This window comes from Jaculus jaculus, chromosome 10 (genome assembly GCF_020740685.1).
Source record: "Jaculus jaculus isolate mJacJac1 chromosome 10, mJacJac1.mat.Y.cur, whole genome shotgun sequence".
In the NCBI taxonomy this organism is placed as follows: domain Eukaryota; kingdom Metazoa; phylum Chordata; class Mammalia; order Rodentia; family Dipodidae; genus Jaculus; species Jaculus jaculus.
Window position 1 is genome coordinate 2,400,180 of NC_059111.1, and position 21,584 is coordinate 2,421,763.

General features: G+C 42.6%; 2 protein-coding genes across 4 annotated transcripts in view; one reads left to right on the plus strand and one right to left on the minus strand.

The window, feature by feature from the left end:
- Wdr72 (WD repeat domain 72) overlaps positions 1–10,786 on the minus strand; it is a 214,912-nt gene extending 204,126 nt beyond the window's left edge. For 2 of the 3 annotated variants that reach the window (XM_045160886.1, XM_045160884.1), the window contains exon 1: positions 10,718–10,774. The gene's annotated coding sequence lies outside the window, so the exon portion shown is untranslated. Of the gene's footprint in view, positions 1–10,717 lie in introns of all 3 variants that reach the window. The other variant, XM_045160885.1, reaches the window with a different exon arrangement.
- Positions 10,787–11,558: 772 nt separating this feature from the next.
- Unc13c (unc-13 homolog C) overlaps positions 11,559–21,584 on the plus strand; it is a 583,772-nt gene continuing 573,746 nt past the window's right edge. Inside the window, exons 1-2 of the mRNA XM_045160688.1 lie at positions 11,559–11,868; positions 12,521–12,706. The gene's annotated coding sequence lies outside the window, so the exon portion shown is untranslated. The remainder of the gene's footprint in view (positions 11,869–12,520; positions 12,707–21,584) is intronic.

The window sequence follows — 21,584 nt, forward strand, 5'->3', positions numbered from 1 at the left end:
GAGAAACACATCACTCCTTAGAAAACTTAGAAATACAATTTCTACCAAGTCAAAGGCTGCCCAAGTCACATATGAATAACACAAGAAATTCAAAAGGTTTACCCACTGGAACAGGACAACATAAGAATGAAATGAACTGGCAACCAACACCAAGGCCAAGTTCTGTGAGCAATGTAGCTGCCACTTACAAAACTCTGGAAAGTAGTGTGCTTTGGACAGAGGATGTGTTGCAGGTGATGGTAATGGTAAAATCATCCAGAGATCAAGGAGGGAACCAGGCAGATATACAGATTAATCTCTGTACTGCAGATACGCATAACCCAGAAAGTACTTCAACAAACAAGCCAAGAATGTAGAACCACCGTATCTCCATCATGATGGGGATGAGGTTTCCAGCCCAGCTCCAAGCTCTCCAGTTAAAGATTTTCACAAACCTTACCTCCCTGTTCACTCATCTGCAGAGGCAGAGAACTAACACCACACAAAACCAAGTGCATTCCATGAAGGGCACCTGTTAGAGGGATGGGCATGAGCGTGGGAAAAGAAATACTAGAAGGGTAACGAAATTCTCTCTGGGTGGCATTTCACTTTTAAGTCTATTTAATCAGTGAACGACTCCATGGAATTAATAGCCCTCATGTTTAAAACCTCAAAGGTATGCTTTAAGAAGATTTTATCATTGCTTGTGCTAGATTTAACTTTCTGAAGATAATTAGTCTATTTTTAAACTATAAGTGAGCAAATCATATCACTGTTGTAGTCCAGACAAATAATGAATAAATATGTTCATTTGCTTCAGTCAAACAAACATGTATTGTGAAGTAAGCATATGCAAGGCATTGGGTTGGGCTGCAGAGAATTCAGAGTAGAAAAACACTGCTTACCCAGGAAGTATCTGCACCTGAGTCACCTTGTGGTGATTTTTTAACGAGCATCTGTACTCATGGGCAGAGCACTTGTTTTCTGCAAGTGAATTTTGAAAATCTATATGTAGTCTTCAGTGATATAATCCCCCATCCAAGAATAATATGGAAAACTATCAGCCTATTATGTGTTTAAGTGAACACATTATAAATACTACCTGGCACCACGTAAGAATAAATAGTTCTGGTCCCTATTTGGCAAAGGGATCACCCCCTCTCAATGCACTCCTGCTAAGCACTGTGGTGGCATGCTCACTGGTGCCAACTGGATACTATTACCACATGCTTCCTCTTCAGAAAAATGAGGAAAAGCATTTCTTTATACAAGCAGAAAAATAGTAAGTTATATAAATATATTGGGAATCTTGAATGTGTATAAATCCATACCATCCCATGTGCTGACTATAGCTTTGAAAATGGTCACTAAAAACATGTTGTGCCAGGGCCAGGGAGGTGGCTCAGTCAGTAAAGCATTTGCCTCTCCAGCATGAAGACAAGAATAGGGTCCCCAGTGTCCACAGAAAGGCTGAACACAATGGCACACATTTGTAATCCCAGTGCTTGGAAGCAGAGACAAGGAGATCCCTAGATCTCACTAGCCAGCAAGTGCCAGGCCAGTGAGAGATCCTGTCTCAAAAACAGATGGGACAGTGTGCCAGAGGATGACACTTGAAGTTGTCTTCTGGCCTCCACATGTTCATGCCCACATGTGCATGTACACACATGTGCCCACACATATATGAACATGCATATAAAACATATGTGCATTCCACACACATGCAACAAATTATAATCAATTAGCATAAACACTTGCTATGTACCACCTGAAACCACACAGGCAAACATGGCTGCAGCTCACTAACACCATCAAACCCTTCCTCTACCTTTCAGAATCCCACCCCAGCCAAGGTGATCCAGTGAACCCCAACACCGTTACTTGAGCATGCAAACCAAACTCATTCACGCATGCACTCTCTCTTCACTGAGGTATCCCATGCACTCCCCTTGCTTCAGCATATTTTTCCTAAGATAGCCATGCTACTCTTGAAGCCCATCCTACATGGCAGGCTTGTGAACACAGAATCCCATGACGTCTGAAGAAGGGAACAGAAAAAGCTCAGCCCTCAGGGGCCACCAATTCAAGAGAATCTTAGTTTTATTGGAATATTCAATTTTCTAAATAAAATAATTTCTTGACTTTTCATTCTAGCACTGATTCCAGACACAGAAAGTGAACAAGATTATGTTTGTGGGCTTTTGTTTGAGAAAACCTCAATTACTCCCTTATCAATTTCCAAATACCTTGTCTTCAACTAGTCTCTGTTTTCCCTGATCTGTTTGCCTTTATTTATTTACATTTATGTTACCAGTCAAAAAAAAGGGAATTGAGGCCTAAGAAAAAAAAAAAGATATATATTATGTACAATGTGCCAGATCTATGTGACATGGTAAGGAATGACCAGAGAGACAGCCACCATCCTCCAGAAGCTTACCTGTGTTTGAGGAGACAGGCACCCTAAATTACTCCCAGTCCAGATGCTATGTTTAAAGCAAAAACTAGTGTCTCTGGAAAGAGTGATCATAAAAAATGAGAGGATTTTCCCATAAAGATAACAGCTAAGTTCAAAGTGGAAATTTTACATATTCACTGGCTATTTTCAGTTTTGTTTCCCTTCGCCAAAAAGAATCCCCACCTCCCCTGGCTGCAATAGTGAGGAGACAGAATGTGCCTGTCCTTCCACCCTTGAGTCCATCACCCTGGACTGACAAAACACAGGTTCCTGCCTTCTTGAATTCACATCCTCTGAATCAAGCCCTGAACATGACACTGAGGTGAGCACACAGAGGCACCACAGGAAAGTCAGTGTTTGGAAACAGCTTGGCCCTTGACCTCTGCATCCCCTGGAAGATGCTCATGTTCTTCAAGGCTCAGTCATCACTTCCTTGGACTCGATAACTGTGTCTGTCTGCCAATTCAGCAGAGGACAGCAATGCATGTCAGCCCACCACCATCATGTGCATCGCTCCTTCCCCATGAGAAGAGAGACAGCAGGGACACAAGCCTGCTGGAGAAAGGCTCCTAACACCTGTTGAGCCAACTGCTTTCTGCTCAGCCTGGGGCTCAGACCAGGTTCCAGGGATGCCTTTAAGCTCATCTTACTAGGGAGGCTTTTGAATACAAAACCCCATTGTGTTTTGGGGGTGTGACAGAGACCACTCAGCACTCATGGGTCATAATTCAAAAGAATCTTAGTTTTATGAGAAGACTCACTTTTTTGTTGTTGTTGTTGTTGTTTTTAAAAAAAGGACAATTTCACAACTTCCCATTCTAGCCCTAACTCCAGACACAGGACATGAACATGCATCCCTGTGGCCTTTCCATCATGAGTGAGGCAAGCTCTGATTCCCTTTCATATCATCCACATCTCTTTTTCTACTACACAGAACTTCCCCTGATCCAGGATCTTCCCACTTGCCTTTACTTCTGAGCACATCCTACTTCTTTTGTCCTCTTGGTCCCAACCTCTGGAGCCTTACAGATTCTAGCAAGTACTTACTAAGCACCCACTGTGCTCTCTGAACAACTGCCATTAGTATTCTTAGGAAAAAAGAGGCTTGGTAAATCTAAATTCCTTGGCTAGGAATAATTATATCTCTATGTCTGTCTGACCTCAAGGCCCATCCCACTTGTCAAAGGGCGAGGAGTAAGAATCCAGAATGACGAAATCACCTGTTTACAGTACACACCGACAAGCCAGTCCAACTACTTCTTTAAAAGAAACAAAAGCCCAGCAAGTACAATGTACCTTCAACCACAAGTGCGGGTAGGTGCCAAACCATTTTAGTCTGAGGGTGAATCTGTAAGTAGATGTCTGCTGTCTAATCGCCAAAACCTATTTATTGTGCGCGGAATCACACACATGGTCAGGAATGCTCTCAGTGCCCCAGGACTTCACACAAAGGTAGTAAAGACCTCAGTGTAATGCTGGTGCATGGAATGGGAGATTTCAACTCTGACATGATTTCCAGCTAGTGCCTATCATAAAGTCATAAAGGCCAACAGAAACAAAATAGCCTCTTTTATTCATGTGTGTGGTGTGAGTGTGCACGTGTGCACATGTGGACGTGTGTGTGTGTACAGGGATATACATATACATGTGTGGAGGCCAGAGAGCATCCTCAGGTGTCGTCCCTCAAGTATACCATATACCACTTTTTGAGACAGTCTCACATTGGTCTGGTGTTCACTGAAGAGTCTTACTAGCTGCCTAGAGAGCTCCAGGTATTCTCATGTTCCTGCCTCCCCAGAGCTGGGATTACAAGAATGCACCATCACATCTGGCATGTATGTGAGCACTGGTTTGCAAACTCAGGTCTTCATCCTGGCAAAGCAAGCACTTTACTAAGTAACTCCCAGTCTGATGGGCAGCACTTTAGAACCTACTGCCCACTTATGCTTATTCCAGAACAGTCCCTAGGAAGGAGAACCTCTGGTTTCTGCTCCAATAGGTTTCTACTGACCAAGAAGTCACTATACAGTGATATCAACAATTCTTTCCCTGGGTCATAAATAAATGCCCAACTTCTATAGTGCATGGGCATATAAGGGCCTTAAGAGGCCTAGAATCGATCCAACCCATTTTAACTAGCAAGAAACTACCCAGTAATACCTTGTTTGTATTTCTTGGAGGAGGGACACCAGAAACACTTATTTCATTCCACACAATAATTCACTGCAATCAGAGAGAGCTCAGCAAGGGCAACACCATCTCCCAGCTGCTGATTACATCAAAGGCTTGCAGCACAAATTCAATTTTATGATGTTAATCTCAGCCTGCCACTCAGAAATTTTCTCTGAGGGATATGATTTTCCTCTGGATTTCATTTTAAGAATGATTTTCTTCATCCACAATCAATAAAGATATGTTTTCATCAAAAGACTCTATCTTGGCAGAATTCAATTGGCTATTTCAATCCCTTTTGGTGACACAGTATTAATTAAAATAGTTTATGTTGCACCTCAATTGGAAAAAGAGGCAGTGAAAACAGCAGCTACTCAGAACACATGTTCTAGACACAGCAACACAGAGGGCAGAAAATAATTTTCTCCTTCTCCAGGCGACAGACATTAGCAATTCAAGGGTCACTTTAGCTTGGATTTTCTCACATGAATAAAAAGCAAGTAAAGTTCTTCCAGCCAGTATTTTTGGTTCAATGTGAAATAAAAATGCATATATACTGGGTGCTTCAAAGGGTCTTTGTTTTTCCAAGGGCCAAAGGAAGAAGAGAAACAAGTAACACACACGGTGAACTGTTCAACAATCACAGTCACTTTTTATCTTAATAAATTAATAGACAGATAAGAATAACAATGATAGGTGCTGGAGAAATTGCTCTGTGGTTAAAAGAACTTGCTTCAGCCAGCCTGGCCACCGGTGTTCAGATGCTCCAAACAAACATAAAGCCAGGTGCAAGTAGTGTAATGTCTTTAATCCCAAGATAAGATACAGGGAGAGGGATGGACAGATGGCTTAGTGGTTAAGGGTTTGCCTGAAAAGCAAAAGGACCCATGTTTGATTCTCTAGGACCCACGTAAGCCAGATACACAAAATAGCACATGTGTCTGGAGTTCATTTGCAGTGGCTGGAGGCCCTGGCGTGCCCATTTCTCTCTTGCTTTCTCAAATAAATAAATATTTTTTAAAAAAGATACAGGGAGATCACAGCGTGGTGTGCATCCAACCTACCTGGAGCAGGGGTGAAGAGGGCTCTCTGAGGAAAGTCAATTACAGAAATACTCAGCTTGGAATTTATATCCACAGTTGGGAAAATAGGTAAGGTAGTACAGTCTAATGAGCATGTACTCTCTAAACCTCACCTCAGCTTCCTAAACTCAGAGTCCTGAACTCATCCCTCTATCAGATGTCTAACCATGATGAGGATGTAATAGATAAAGCAAGTGTCTCAAGACCCTCAGAAGCCCATGGACTTCAGCAGGCAATGTCTTCAAGGAGATACCTTATTCTGTAAGTGTTGAAAGAATGCTGCTTCAGACTAGCCCACAGTATACCAAAAATTAAGAAACAAGAAACACATCAAAATAAGAAACAGAATGGAAATTTACAGTTATAGCCCAAGTCCTTCTTTTATGTATTAAAGAAAAAAGAAAAGATACTGGATCAGTAGGTAACAACCCATAGGTAGAGAGATAGCTCTATTTTCAGTGCAATGTGAACACAGCTAGAAAATCATTTATTCAAAAAACGTAGAAAGTTTCTATGGGAACCAGCATCACCTCAGAAGTCTGTTCAAATAAAGATTGCTAGGCTTCCTACTTGATGTAGTACATCAGAACCTTCAAGAATAAGAGTCTCAGAATGAGAATTTAGATTAGCCCTCCAAACATATTCACATTTGGAGTTGGGCATCTTGAATCAACCTTGGACACTTTTACAAAGCACAGTGAAATATTCGATTTAACTGATTAAAGAAAATTCACTGGGCAAAGAAAAACTCTTCCTTGGTGAACAAAGAAAAACTTCTTCTGGCCTGGTGAGAATACCTTGTACCTTGTATCAGTTGGGCCTTCCTTACCCAATAGTCCTGATCTAGGCCACAGCAGAACCATTTTTCTCAGGCTGGAGAGATAGCTTAGAAGTTAAGGTATTTGCCTGCAAAGCCAAAGGACCCAGGTTCAATTCCCCAGGACCCACATGAGCCAGAGGTACAAGGTATAGCATGCATTTGGTGTTTGTTTGCAGCAGCTAGAGGCCCTGGCATGCTCATCCCCCCCAACAAATAAATAAAAATAAAATATTTTTAAAAGAACTATTTTCTCTACAATGAACAAAATTGTTACTAAAATTATTACTTTGCTGTCTTCTGGTACCTACCTGATGAGTAGTATTTTTCCATGTTTTGTAGAGCATTACAACAAAACCGTGGTTTTCCTTTGAAGCCCATGTAGAGGAAAGAATTTTTGAAAAAGGGCACCTCTAAGCATTCAATTATCCAGAAAATTTATGCCATGTTAGGGAGAGAGGTAACTCATGCATGGTTAAGCTAGAATCTCAAGGAAAATTCTTCCACATCTAAAAGGACTTTCAAATCTAAACGTACCAAAGAAAAATCAAGAAGGTAAAATTCTATGAGAAATTCCTCTCAAAATGTTCAAATCTCACTTAGATCTTTTTTCCTTTCCTTTCCTTTTTTTTTTTTTTTTTTTTTTTTTTTTTTTTTTTTGAGGCAAGTCCAACAGACTGGCTTTTTTTTTATACAAGAGAGTATGAGCAAGAGAGAGAAAGAGAGAAATGGTGCACCAGAGCCTCCAGCCACTATAACAAAATCCCAGATGCATGTGCCACCTCATGCACAAGTGTGACTTTGTGCATGTGTCACCTTGTGCATCTGACTTACATGGAACCTGACCAAGAGAGTCAAACATAGGTCCTTTGGCTTTGCAGGTAAGCATCTTAACACTAAGCCATCTCTCCAGCCCAGACTTTTTTTTTCCCCTAAGACTCAGTTCAATAGCAGACTGAAGCAGTGAGTGGAGCTTGGAGCTGGAATAAAATGGTCAAGGATCCTATCAGACATATATAGGAATGTAGACTTTTCCCAGAAGAGAACACAGACATACACATTGTGAAGAACTTCTTACACAGAGCCTTGTCCCCAAACTCAGGCAATAACACAATCATCAATGAAGGAAAACAGAACACATAGGGAAGGAAAGGTTAGTGATGGTAGCATATTTATGATTTCGTGCTTTACTCTAAACCATTGTAAACATCTTTCTGGGTCTGATTTTAATGCTATCTATGAAAGTCATAAATCCTACCTGGACTCAAGTCTACTGTTTCCCTGTGACTAATCAAGAGGAGAGCTCTAGGGTACCACCCTGGCTGAGTGCCTGGTATGTAGTCCCTTGGAGAGTGCTTTGCATACAGCGAAGTCTTCCAACAATGTTGGGAGGAAGACACCTGATAACATAAAATTTGAAGTTTATATCATTACCTTAAAAAATAAAGGAAGATTCTTGGGCTGGAGGGATTGCTTAATGGTTAAGGCACTGCCCTGCAAAACCAAAGGATGCTGGTTCAACTCCCAAGGAACCCACATAAGCCAGATGCACAAAGTGGTGCATGCATCTGGAGTTTGTTTGCAGTGGTTGAAGGCCCTGGTGTGCCCGTTCTGTCTCTCTCTTCCTCTATTATCAAATAAATAAATAAATATTTTTAAAAATGTAGTAAGATTCTCATTTCAGGAGACTAAAGTCCATAGGTAAAATAATTGTCCAATGCTGTACCTGTAGCCAGTAAGAATGGACAGTATCCAAATAGTATGTCATGATGTGCACATGTTGTGTTCCCTTGCTCCACAATACCTATTTCAACTTGGCTGAGGATATGGCCAGTCTCAGCATTTTCACCTGGCAAAGGCTCACAAAATTTGAACCTTTGAGACTGAAGCTAAATATTAGCTCCTTTGAGCTTTTCCTAGATAAGTTTAGCACTCCCCATTTTCTGGTCTTCCTTTTTTAAATTATAGGAGTCTTGATTGCTCTGCTGTAATTATTCCTACTTCCTGAACTTTACTATAAGATGGCCATAATCGCCTGAGACAGACAGACAGACAGATAGATAGATAGATTCCAAATGTTCAGAGGAAGTCAAAGAATTAATGTGTACATTATGAGTAAATATGAAAGAGTCATGTCATGTCACTTTCTTCTTCTTCCCTAGACCAATCAGTTTGAAAATGCTCATCTTAAGCTACAACTCCAGCTACTTCAAAAAAAAAAGAAAGACATGGTACAGAGGAAAGAGTCAGGCAAGGGATACAAAAGAAGTGAATTGAAGTATATGATGAACCAAATGCATTGTATACATGAATAAAATTGTCAATAAAAAGAAATATAGTTATAAAAAAGAATACAACTCCAGAGTTTGGGGAGATCGCTCAATAAGTAAAGTACTTGCCTAATAAGCATGAGGACCTGTATTTGATTCCCAGAACCACATAAAACCACATGAGAGCATGTGCTTGTCATACCACAGCCATGGAGCCAGAGACAGAAGGACCCAGTCTATAAAGCTAAAACCACCCAGCATAATGATGTGCAAACTCTATGTTCAAAATTGCTCAGGGCTAAGATTCTAGAGAGACAGGGTCATGTGCATTTTTAGAAGTTCCAAGGGACCCAAATGTCCTTTCTAGCAATTTCATTTTTAAAGATAAAAATAACACAAAATAGTTATGAGATGCCCAAAGTTAATGAGGGTACTTGCCAGGACTTCAGAATGGTTCTGGGGCAAGAACTCAGTGCAAGGTTTGATACTTTCAGCCTAGGTCCGTACTAAATCCCCTGTCCCCATTCAGCCTAGAGAAGAGTTGAATCTAGAACTTGTTTTTACTGGGAGTGTCAGGGGCAACGGAGGATCACTGTATACACAAAACCAGCCCTAGGGAGTTACCTGTTAAGATGTGATAAAATTGTTATGAAGGACACAAACTGCTGTAAGCTGTATTATTAACCCAGGTTATTATTAAGTAACAGAAACAAGGCAATTGTTGAATCACAAGGATATCTGAATGCAGAGATCTTGAAGTTTTGAAATAGTCCTGATGCCAATACTACTGCCAAGGTCCTTTGGAGTTTTTTCAGAACCTAAATATACTCTTCAACTGTGGTGGACTTCTATCAGCTAGAACGTCGGGTTTATCAGGGGTGCCTCGGGCGGGCAGACAGCTGAAGGGTGCATACATGCACCCAGCATAAAGAGAACCATAGCAGTGCTCACTGTTCTGAGAAAATAATTATACTTTGCAAATCTCTTTCCTCAGAGAAATGGAAATGCTCGGACTCAATACACAGTACCAGTACTGTTATTTATTTATTTATTTATTTTGTGGTGGTCTTTCAATCCCATTCAAGGACAGCTTCCCTTTCTCCCTCAGCCCTTGCATTCTTCACAGAAAGCACCACGGGACACTTAGGAATGTAGGCTAAGGAATAAATAATGTTTACAAAAGGAAAGGAAAGGAACAGAAGGGAAGGTGGAAGGGGGGAAGGGGAGAAGGAGGGGAGGAGGAGGGAAACGGAAAGGAAGGGAAAGGAAAGGAAGGGAAAGGGAAAGGGAAAGGGAAAGGGAAGGAAAAGAAAAGAAAAGAAAAGAAAAGAAAAGAAAAGAAAAGAAAAGAAAAGAAAAGAAAAGAAAAGAAAAGAAAAGAAAAGAAAAGAAAAGAAAAGAAAAGAAAGAAAAGAAAAGGAGAGCAGCAGCAGCCCTAGCGGACCAGTGGCCGCTGTTCTGGAGCGTGCTCAGCGCGGACGTCTCCCCCGGGTCGTGGGGCTCCGGGAGGGCGGAGAGGGCGGGCGGCCCTGAGAGAGGAGCGGGCGAGCGCGGGACGGGGCCGCACGTCCGCTTCCCAGCGCGGCCTCCGGGGAAACCTCCGTCCCCGAGGCTGGCCTCGCGACCCCGAGCGCCTTTGGCGAGAGACGCTGGAGGCGAAGCGGCGCGGCGGCCTCGCTCTGGTCCCTCTCTGCCTCGAAGCCGGGCGGTCCCTCAGAACCTCGTCAGGACCCGCGTCCCCTCAGCTCCGCGCCCGCGTCCCCTCAGCTCCGCGCGCCCGCCCGCCCGCCCGCCCGCGTCCCCTCAGCTCCGCGCACCCCCTCAGCTCCGCGCCCGCGTCCCCTCAGCTCCGCGCACCCCCTCAGCTCCGCGCCCCCGTCGCCTCTGTTCCGCGCGCCCGCCCGTGTCCCCTCAGCTCCGCGCGCCCGCCCGCCCGCCTTACCAGAGCCGCGCGCTGCGCACCAAGGGGACGCCGTCCTCGGCGGCCGCGGGACACCCGCACGGACTGACAGTCGGCCGCCGGACCGCGGGCTCCCCGCCTCCTCCGGCCGGCCCCGCCCGGCCCTGCCCGGCCCGCTCCGGTCGCCGCCGCCGCCGCCCTCCCATCGCGGGCCGGGTGCGGCCCCGAGCGCCCCGCGCTGCCTGGGCTGAGGGAGGGCCGCGCCCGCCCGCCCTCGAACCTCCCCCCAGGGCCGCGGGCCGAGACCGGAGCCCGGCGCGGAAATCTGTGCTGACGTGCTTGCCGGCAAGCGGGAGGAGCGGAGTTCAAACTTCAGAAACCATGTTAAGAAAAGAGAGAGAGGGAAAAGAAGGGAACAAGAGAGAGAGAGAGAGAGAGAGAGAGAAGGAAGGGAGGGAGGGAGGGAAAAGGAAAGAGAAGAGAGAAGAAAGAAAGAAAAAGGAGAGGGAGGAAGGAAGGAAAAATAAAAGAAAATACAAAAGAAAGCCAGGCAGTGGGGGAAGCTCAGACAGGGAGGTTCCTCGTGGGCTTGCCAGCCAAGCACCCGGGGTGAGCCCCAGGCTACTGCAGACCCTGTCTGGGAGGAGGTGGCCAGGGCTTTCATTCCGAGGACCCCTGAGGGCGTTCACACCGGAATCCCGGACATTCAGGGTCATAACCAGCGGCTGTGGGAGCCCACTGTGGGTGGGCATGTGCCACTTCTGCCTGGGCGGCTTGGGGAGGTGGGAGGGATGGATGCTTGCTTTTGTCAGGACCCTGCAAACAGGTAGGCAGAGGTTTCATCACCTCCCTCTTCAGTAATACCTGGATACCCAAGAGCTCAGGATATGAAGCCTGGCGCTCAGCAGTTCACGAGTTTAGGCCTCTCCTAAAGGGCCTTTTCTTCCCTGCCTCCACTTCTGCATTCTCTGTGACTTGCTAGTTCTTTATTTGTTTTTATTTTTATTTTTGGTGGGGGAACCATTTCATCAGAACCTCACTTCCACATGCAAACTAGGCATACACTCCCATACTCTCTCCCTTCCTGTCATAACCCTTGTCCCAACTTTCTACAACTGAAAGTGCTTTGACCTTCCCTGCTTCTTCAGAAGCTGGCACATGGAGCTCCTAGCAGACACACTAGAGTATACCAGGTATGATATAACTGTCTTCTCTCAAGGTGCCTCGTAATCAATTTCCCTAACCAGGCCTGAATCTAACTGCAGAACTTTGTATCGAAGCTACTAACCCTACCCATGTATGTGTGACTTTTGTACTTGGATGAGTTCTACCATAAGTACCTTAAGAACCTTTTTTTAATGTATTTTTTAAAAATATTTATTTATGTATTTGAGAGCGACAGACACAGAGAGAAAGACAGATAGAGGGAGAGAGAGAGAATGGGCGCGCCGGGCTTCCAGCCTCTGCAAACGAACTCCAGACGCGTGCGCCCCCTTGTGCATCTGGCTAACGTGGGACCTGGGGAACCGAGCCTCAAACCGGGGACCTTAGGCTTCACAGGCAAGCGCTTAACCGCTAAGCCATCTCTCCAGCCCACCTTAAGAATCTTGAAGACACTCCATGCTTCTGTGTCTTACATTCAAGGATGACATCTGTTAAGGTCAGGGTCTAGGAACCATGATACTTCCTAGGGCCAACAGAAATGAAGGAGAGGAGAGAAGCAGAGTGTTTTGGATTGCTGAATAAAGGGTTACAAAAACAGTAATATTTGTGGTGATTTGGACGGTATGTCTAAGGGGAGACTCATGTGTTTGAATAATTAATCCTCAGTTGATGGTGCCATAGGTTGTGGAACCTTTAGGAGGTGATGCTTTGTGGAGGAAGTGTATCACTGGAGGCCAGCCTTGATGTGCTGTAGCCCAACCTCAAGTTCATCTGCTCAACTTCCTCCCTGCTGATGTGATGATGTGACTCCAGCTTCCTGCTCCTGCCATGCTTTCTTCACTGCAACAAACTTCCCTCCTCAAAACAGTAAGCCAAAAGCAACCCCCTTTCCTCCTTAGCTGCTTCAGGCCAGGTGTTTTGTCCCAGTAATGAGAAAGTAATTGATACAATAGTTGTTTTTTGTTTTTTTTAATCTTGCTTGGTAGCCCAGGTTGGCCTCAAATTCAACTTCCTCCTGCCTCAGCCTTCCACATGCATTGCCAAGCAGTAGTTATAGTAGTGTAATCAGAAACAGTGCTGAATTGTATCTAACACTGATTCTGGATGCTTGAAGTAAGTAACCAGAAAGAGTTTATGACAAGAAACTGTAGTTCACTATATGTCTCATGTAAGATGTATTGGTGCATCCTTGCTTACCTACGAAAAGGATGGGTATGGCCTTTTCAAACTTTTAGCTTTCACATTACAAATGGTAAATTGAATTATTTATTCCCACTGACCGATTTTGGAACAATACCTACTACCTTTACTTAGAAAACTTTTAGGCTTCTTTCTTTCCTCCTGGTCCTTGAACTTTGACCAGTCCCTATCCCAAACCATCACACACACTTCTTCCCTCCCCTTCTAGGAACAGGCTGACCCAGAGTACAACTTTCTTTTTTGACAGGAAGATCTGTCCATCCTATTTCACCCTACTTTTTCAAATCCTATTCTTTCCAGAGTGTTTAACCCTTCCTAGAAATACATTTTCTAACTCTCGAGACATTGCTTTCTACTTATTTATTTGAGAGCGTGAGAGTGAAAGAGGCAGATAGAGAATGGGCACATCAGTGCCTCTATCCACTGAGAAGAAACTCCAGACTCATGCACCGTCTTGGGCATCTGGTTAACATGGGTCCTGGGGAATCAAACCTGGGTTCTTTGGCTTTGCAAGCAAGTACCTCAAACAAGAAGCCATCTGCCCAGCCCATAACTTTGGAGAAATTGATAGATTTCTCCCAGTTGTTAACCTGTGACAGAATGAACTACCTCATTTAGTCTGATCTTACTCATACTTTACTGCTTTGGTTAGTGGACATGGAGCATTCCCCACTCCAGATATGGCTGCATTGTTCATATAAATCCATTTTCTGGTCTAGTGAAATAGCTCAGTCAGTCACATGCTTGCCTCACAAGCCTGAAGCCCTAATGTCAATCCCCAGAATGAGTGTGTAAAATGCTAAGTGTGGTGGCAAGGGGTCTTGCAAATCCCAGAGCTGAGGAAGCAGAGGCAGGAGCCTCCCTGGAGCTCAGAAGCCAGCTAGTTGAGCCTGCCTGGTTATTTTCAGGCCAGTGAGATATACTACCTTCAAAAAAGTAAAGGTTGCTGTCACCTGAGGAACAACACCCAAGGTTGTTCTCTTGCTTCCACATGCATGTACACAAACCCAACAGTGTTCACACAGGCATATACATACACGTAACTTACACTAAATAAATACATTTTGTAAGATCTAATACATTTAAGTAAATATATGAGAGGGAAGAGAAAAATATATCCTAAAGCGTACCAATCAGAAATATTATTACTTACACATATTGTATATAGTGTGTAAATTTCTTGCTTTCTGTAAATTACTTTTTGCATAATTGTAATATGCAGGTTTAGTTTCTATACTTCCCCTTAAAACATTACAGGAAGTTTACCTTGTTGCCATAGTATCTTTATCACTCATTTTTCACAGCTGCATGATACATTACTAAATGGGAGCAGCATAGTATGCCCACTTCCTCCTCACTGAGCATTGTGTTTATCTAACATATGCTGTGTTAAATCTATTCTGAAGGACTTATTTCATAAACATTATATGTTTTATATTCATATTACACATCTTCTTGATATATCTTTCCAGTTTGATTTGCATGACTTTCTCCACTCCTAGCCCTGGGATGCATGCAAGACATGCATTTTTAGCATTTGACAATTCAAATTAAGCATGAGAGAGGGGCCATGTGTCCTTGCTCACCAGCCTATGTCCTTACTTAATAATAATTTTATATTTTAAATTGAAATTGAATGTCAGAAGCCATTTATTTTGCCCATTTTCTCCTTGGATACATTGTCCCTTGCTGTTTATTTTGGTTCTTATTTGAAAGTCTCAAGCTGACTCCACCTCTCAGAATGCTAGGATTATGGGTGTGTGCTGGAACCTGACCATTAAGCATTTTTTGCTCTCAGAAAAGCACATTGAATTCCAGATACTGCCTACCTTTCCTTCCTCTCTATTGACAGGGATAGCCAGGCCATAATGTCTACTTTTTAATCTGTTCTTCGTCAAGCTGTAGGGTGCAGAAGTGTTATCAAAAAGACACATATTTCATGTGCAGCTGTCATGTGTTTCTTTGCTGATAAGATACTATCCAGTGTGAACTCCTTTCTTTCAATTCTGAAGGATCTTCACCAGATACAGTAAATATCCCTGTAGGGTGTGTGGTAATTTAATTTCTGACCTACTGTGATAGAAATTACTAGAACTATTGCCTAAGGAAATTAGTTTGGCAAATTTGTGAAATAAAAACATAAAGTGATGGTTTAAGAAATGCCCTGAAATACCTTGATATTTCTACTTTGGTGAACCTTAACCTCTCTCCTTTGAACACGGGATATGCTTAGTGACTGCACCCTTGCAAACTGAATGCAGAAGGAATGAGACTAACAACCAAATGCAGACTATCCAGTGCTCTTGTTACTTCCTCTTGTGCTCACTCTAAGGAAAGCCAGCTCATGTGCTGAGAAGGATACAAGCAGTTCTCTAGAAAGATCCATGTGGTCAGGCTCAGAGGCCTCTTGTCCATAGCCATGAAATAACAGAGCCCGGGTTCAGGAGACATTTTGCAAGCACACCCTATAGTCCTGATGAGGCTGGAAACCCAGCTTACTGCCCTCCCTTCATGGGCCAACCTGCACCAATACCATAGGGTCAGCCATTCCAAGCCCCTAGTGCAAGGGTACCCTACCCTAGTAAATGTTCACTTTTCACATGACACCAAATTTAGAGAAAACACATTGCAGGACAAAAGATCAGAGAACTCATTCAAGAGCCTTTCTGAATGCTGTCCTAAGAATGAAAATATGATTAAGCTGATCTTTCAGAGTTGTGAGCATTATAATATCTTTATTTTGAGTTATAATCTCACTCTAGTCCAGGCTGACCCAGAACTTACCCTGCATCCCAGGGTGACCTTAACTCATAGCCATCCACCCACCTCAGCCTCCACCTAGAGTGCTGGCATTATAGGCATGAGTTACCACGTCCATCATGTTTTTTATCTTCCAAACTCCTTTTGAGATGTTTATTGGCCATTCTTCATGACGACCCACCTTTTGGCTGTATGAATAAATGAACTTCAACCTACTAGTATCTTATGCAAAAGTTAACTAAAGTGGGGCTGGAGAGATGGCTCAACAGTTAAGGTGCTTGCCTGCAAAACCTAAAAAACTTGGTTTGATTCCCTAGTACCCACGTAAAGTCAAATGCATAAAATATCACATGTGTCTGGAGTTTGTTTGCAGTAGCTAGAAGCCCTGGCAAACACATTCATATATTCTCTCTCTCTCTCCCTCTCTCTCTCTCTGTGTGTGTGTGTGTGTGTGTGTGTGTGTGTGTCACACACTCTCACCGCTCCATGAAAGTGGTCAATAGGTCTATGAAATCTAAAACTTTAATTCATCTAGAAGAAAACCATAAGGCTTTGTTACCTCAGGTCAGGCAAAGCGCGCACACACCAATCACAACAAAACCCATAAGCCACAGAAGAGAAAAGTATGACATATTTGAATTTCAAACCTAAGTAAGTTCAGGTGTAAAAAGCACTGTAAAACGATGAAAACAAAGTCAGAACTTGAAGGGAAATTATTCCCAAATTATGCATCTGATGAATGAATTGTATCCAGCTATGCAAAAGAATTCTCCAAATAGAAATATAGGAGCTAGCAATTTAGTTATCCAAATGCCAAAAGATTTGACCAATTCACTAAAGAAATATCACATAGGAAAACTATTCTCATAAGACAATGTTTAATGTCACCAACTGTAGAGAAATGAATGTTCAGTCTTTTTAGGTTATCACCAAATCTCTATTAACATGTCTGATTATTTAAACCTCAGACACGTTATTAGCAAGCACAGTGTAGAAAGGTAAAATCTGCACTGGGGAAGGTTGCTCAGTGGTTAAAGGTGCTTGCTTGCAACCCTGCCAACCCAAGTTTGATCCTCCTCAGCACCCACCCAGAGCTGGATGCAAAGTGGCACATACCTTTAATTACAACATGCCTATGCCAAAGGAGGCGGAAGCAGAAAAATCCAGAAGCTCACAAGAGACAGAGACCACACAGCCAGATTCCTTGTCTCAAAAGAAGGTGACACACACCTTTAAATCTCAGCACTTGGGAGGCTGAAGCAAGAGAATCCCTGTGAGTTTGAGGCCATACTGGACTACAGAGTGAGTTCCAGGTTAACCTGGACTACAGTGAGACCCTGCTTCAAAAAACCAAACCAAACAACAGAAGGTAGGAGAGGAGAAAAGCCTCATGTTTGTCTTTTGACCTGTGCAGGTGTGCTGTGGCATGCCCATACACACACTTCATGCACACAAGCTTAATAAAAAATAGGAAATACCTAAAGCTCTCATACAGAGTGGTGGAATGATTGATGACGTAAGCATTTTGGCTTAATGGCTGGAAGTTTCTTACAAAATTGAATTTTCACCTTATTTTTATTTTTATTTTTTTAAATTTAATTTATTAGCTTTCTTTTCAGTAAATACAGGCAGTTTGGTACCATTATTTAGGCTCATCTGTGATCTACCCCCTCCCAGTAGACCCTCCTTGTTATTGAAAATGGGTCGTGCATTGTGGAGTTAGCCCCCAGTTATTAGTATGATAAATGTCTCTGAAAATCATGACCCAACATGTAACTCTGACATTCTTTCCGCCTCACCTTATTTTTAAATGCTTATTATTATTATTAACAACATATTTTGTATGGATACATCATGTGTTGGTACCCTCTTTGCTCTCGTCCCTGCCCCCATTACATGGGGACGCTCCTCAGTGGGGTTGCAGGTATTCCCCAAGGGGTTGTTGTTTATTTGTTGTGGGATCAGTAGTCAGTTATCTTATCAAACTACTATGAAAATAATTTTTAATTTATATTTGTAACACTCCTTCATTTTTCTATAATGATAAATGAAAACTTCTTTTCAGAATCTTTTACATTCACACTTACCCTAGCTTTATCTATGCCTGGGCACAACTTCAGCAGACAAATTAGTGTGTCTGTATAGTAGGATGCTACTTGGCAATAAATAGCCAATTATTGGTCTCATGCAGAAACCTGGCTAAGTATCAAATGCATTCCTTTCAGTGAAACCAGTCCAACTCGAAAGGTATAAGCCAACCAATTCCTTTGTAGTGTTACTCTAGGAACAAAACTACAAGGAGAAAAAAATAGCTTAGTGATTGCCAATGGTGTGGATAATTTCTGAGATAATGAAATGATTGTACAACTTGAGTGTGTCCATGGTATGTCACGATCTGCTTGCTGTTCTTCATAACACTATCTTCCAAACAGTGTGAACTTTGTGGCAGCTACATTTTAAAAAGTACCTAGAAAATGTGAAAACCTTTTCCTTTAAATGTAGAATTAAACAGACAAACCAGAAGGTGAGAGTTTACCATGGTATAATAACTACTCATCAAAAGAATGCAGAAAAGTCTGGTGCTTGGAAAGTAAAGATCTCCTGAGGAATTTGGGGCTTAGGGGTGTCTCCCACACTTGTTAACCTCAATTTTGTGTCTGTATTCTACATTTTTTTATTTTTATTTTTTTTAATTTTTTTGTTCATTATTTATTTATTTATTTGAAGTGATTGAGAGAGAGAGAGAAAGAGACTGAGAGAGAGAAATTGAGAACGGGTGCACCAGGGCTTCCAGCCACTGCAAACGAACTCCAGATGCGTGCGCCCCCTTGTGCATCTGGCTAACCTGGGTCCTGGGGAACCGAGCCTCGAACTGGGGTCCTTAGGCTTCACAGGCAAGTGCTTAACCACTAAGCCATCTCTCCAGCCCTGTATTCTACTTTTAACAAATAAACAAATAATTGATAAAACAGACTCAAGAAGAATAAATTATGGATTATTGAGTTTAGTTAGGGAGAAATCACAATTCATGAGGTTGATTTAAGGGAAATTGATATCTAGGAAAAAGCTGGAGCATTTACACACACATATTTTATATTTGTGTGAAGGAGCTTTAGAAAGTTATGGGCTTTGTTCAAGGTTATGCATTTTGTCATCACAGAGCTGGACTCAGTTATAAACCTCCCCTGCCCATTAGTCCCTCCAACCCCATCACGTGATTTGAGTGAGAAAGACTGTGTTAGCTGTCTCTCGTTTATTACTGAAATCAAGTGCTTAATGTTTGTTGCTCTTTTGCAAGGTACTTTGGATTGAACCTTGTGCATGCTATAGAAGAGCTCTGCTACTGGGCCCCAAATGAGGCAGTCTCACTCAGTTGGTTAGGCAGTCCTTCAACCTGTGATCCTCCTGTCTCTGCCTCTTGAAGTAGCTGTGAATAGAGGTATGAGATATGAGATTCATCACACAGTTTTCTACTCAGAAATTTGTTCAAGAATATAAAGAGAGAAATTTGTTAATTGTCCATGAGTATGTGTCCTTCTCTGTGCATGTGTGCACATTTTCTCCTTGGAATGACTTAAGTTCTAAGCCTAGGTAACATGAGTGTAAAAAATGATGGTGGTTCTTGATTATAACAGTGCCATTGAGCAGCCCTACAATATAATATTTTAGGTGAAATGTAACATTTAGACAGGCTATTTTTCTAGTGGCTGATTTCAAGGTCAAATACATTTCTTTCTCATATTTTGGAAATGCCTACATAGAAAGAAAAATGAAAAAAGGTAAGTCAATATATATTTTTAAGTGATAGTATTCTAGGTCAACTTGGAAAATGTTAGCACTGGGTCATTTGAACCCGTTACTACATGAGTGACCAAGTGTCGTTGTTTTCTGTGCTCTTAAGTGCACACAGCACAGAATAATTACCTGAGACAATGAGATAGGATGGATGATCCAGGTGCAATTTCGACTGCAGTTGCTGTGAATTCATCCCCAATGTTTCTATAAATGGCTGCGACACTGTGTATTCAATCATCAGTAACTGGTAGTTTTCAGAAGAAAAACTGCCCCATCGATTTTAGTACATTCTGACATGAAGGGAAATTAACTCTCACAACTTAATTATATTAATATCACAGGAAGGCATGGAACATTCTAGAGTTTGTATACTGTACTCCATCTGTTATCCTGAGAAAAATCAATTGAGGCACTGGGACTGAATTCCATTTTATGATGGTGTCAAGGTCTCTCATTTGGCAGGGCTTCTTCTTCAGGATCTCATATATATTATCTTTGCTGTTGCAAGACGAGATGCACAGGAAACGTAGAGGCGGGACCTGAGGATGAAATCGTTTGCTTTGGACTGCACAGTTTTGAGCAGCTGTGCTAGATGTTATCATTCCCAGTGGGCCCCAGGTGACCTTTCATGAACTTGCTTCCTCTGGATAATCTTTTAAGTCTTGGTCCCTTTTCTTGAATCCAACTTGTTTTTCAGATAACCTGACCTCTATCATCAACTTCTCATGGCAGAAACTCCATCACCTCCATTAGGCTCCCCCATCTGTTTGCCCTTCTTTTCTCCTCTGAGTCTTCTGTGTGCACTAGTCCACACCACACTTTCTTTGATTCTTTTCTCACTTATCTGTTTGTTTTTGTATGCGTGTGTGTGTGTGTGTGTGTGTGTGTGTGTGTGTGTGTGTGTGATGTGCATGTATGTGTGCTTGAATGTGTATGGGCACACATGTGTAGGCAGGTGCAAATGTGTGCATGTGGAGGCCAGAAGTCAACATTAGGTGCTGTCTTCAGTCACTGTCCTCCTTTTTTCTCTTGAGACATGGTCTTACACTCAGCCTAGAGGTCACTGATTTGGCTAGACTGACTAGTTCACAAATGCTAAGGATCCTTCTGTTTCTGCCTTCCCAGCACTGTGAATGCTGGTACATACTATCATCCCCAAGGTTTATTTGGGTGCTGCTGGAGATCCAGTCCTCAGTTGCTCATTGTTTGTAGCAAGTACTTTACCATAGTGGTCATCTGACTGTAAAACATCCCTCATAGGCTCAGTTTTGAATATCGGTCTTCAGCTAGTGGCAATTTGAGAAAGTTGTGGGGCCTTTGAGAGGTGGAGCCTTGCTGGAGGATGGATATCACTTGAGGTGGGCATGTGGATATTATAGCCCAGTACTCATACTGCTTCCTTTTTGCTGCTGTGAAGATGCAATGCCCATGTGGCTGTGGCTGTGGCTGTGGCTGTTGCTGCTGCTATACTTTCCCCACAAAGATGACACTTCCCTCAAAATTGTAAGCCTGAAATAAACCTTTTCTTACTATAAGCTGCTTCTCATGAGGTTTTTTGTCCCAGCAACAAGAAGGTAACTGCTATAACCACTGGGCTTCTTCCCACCATGTGTTCCTGCTTTTCTACTCCTATACTTTCCTTTCCTCTTTTCTCATGATGGCACTATTTTCCCCTCAGAGCACACATCAGGATCATGCATATTCATTCATTTGCCTATTTGCTTTTGTCCCTCATTTGACTGTTACAAGCACCTAGGTAATAACCACGTTGTTGTCTCAGCACTGCACTAGTTGTGGTTACCAGAGTGCTTGGTAGTTGGTACACATGTTAGAGCTAGGTCTTAACTCATATCTTATAAAATAAGTTCCAAATCAATCAAATATATAGCATTTACTGTGATAACCATTATTAAGTATTTAAAGCATTGGTATGTAAACAGTGACTTTGTCCGTTTCTTCCTCCTCCACTTCTTGTATTTTTCCTACTCTT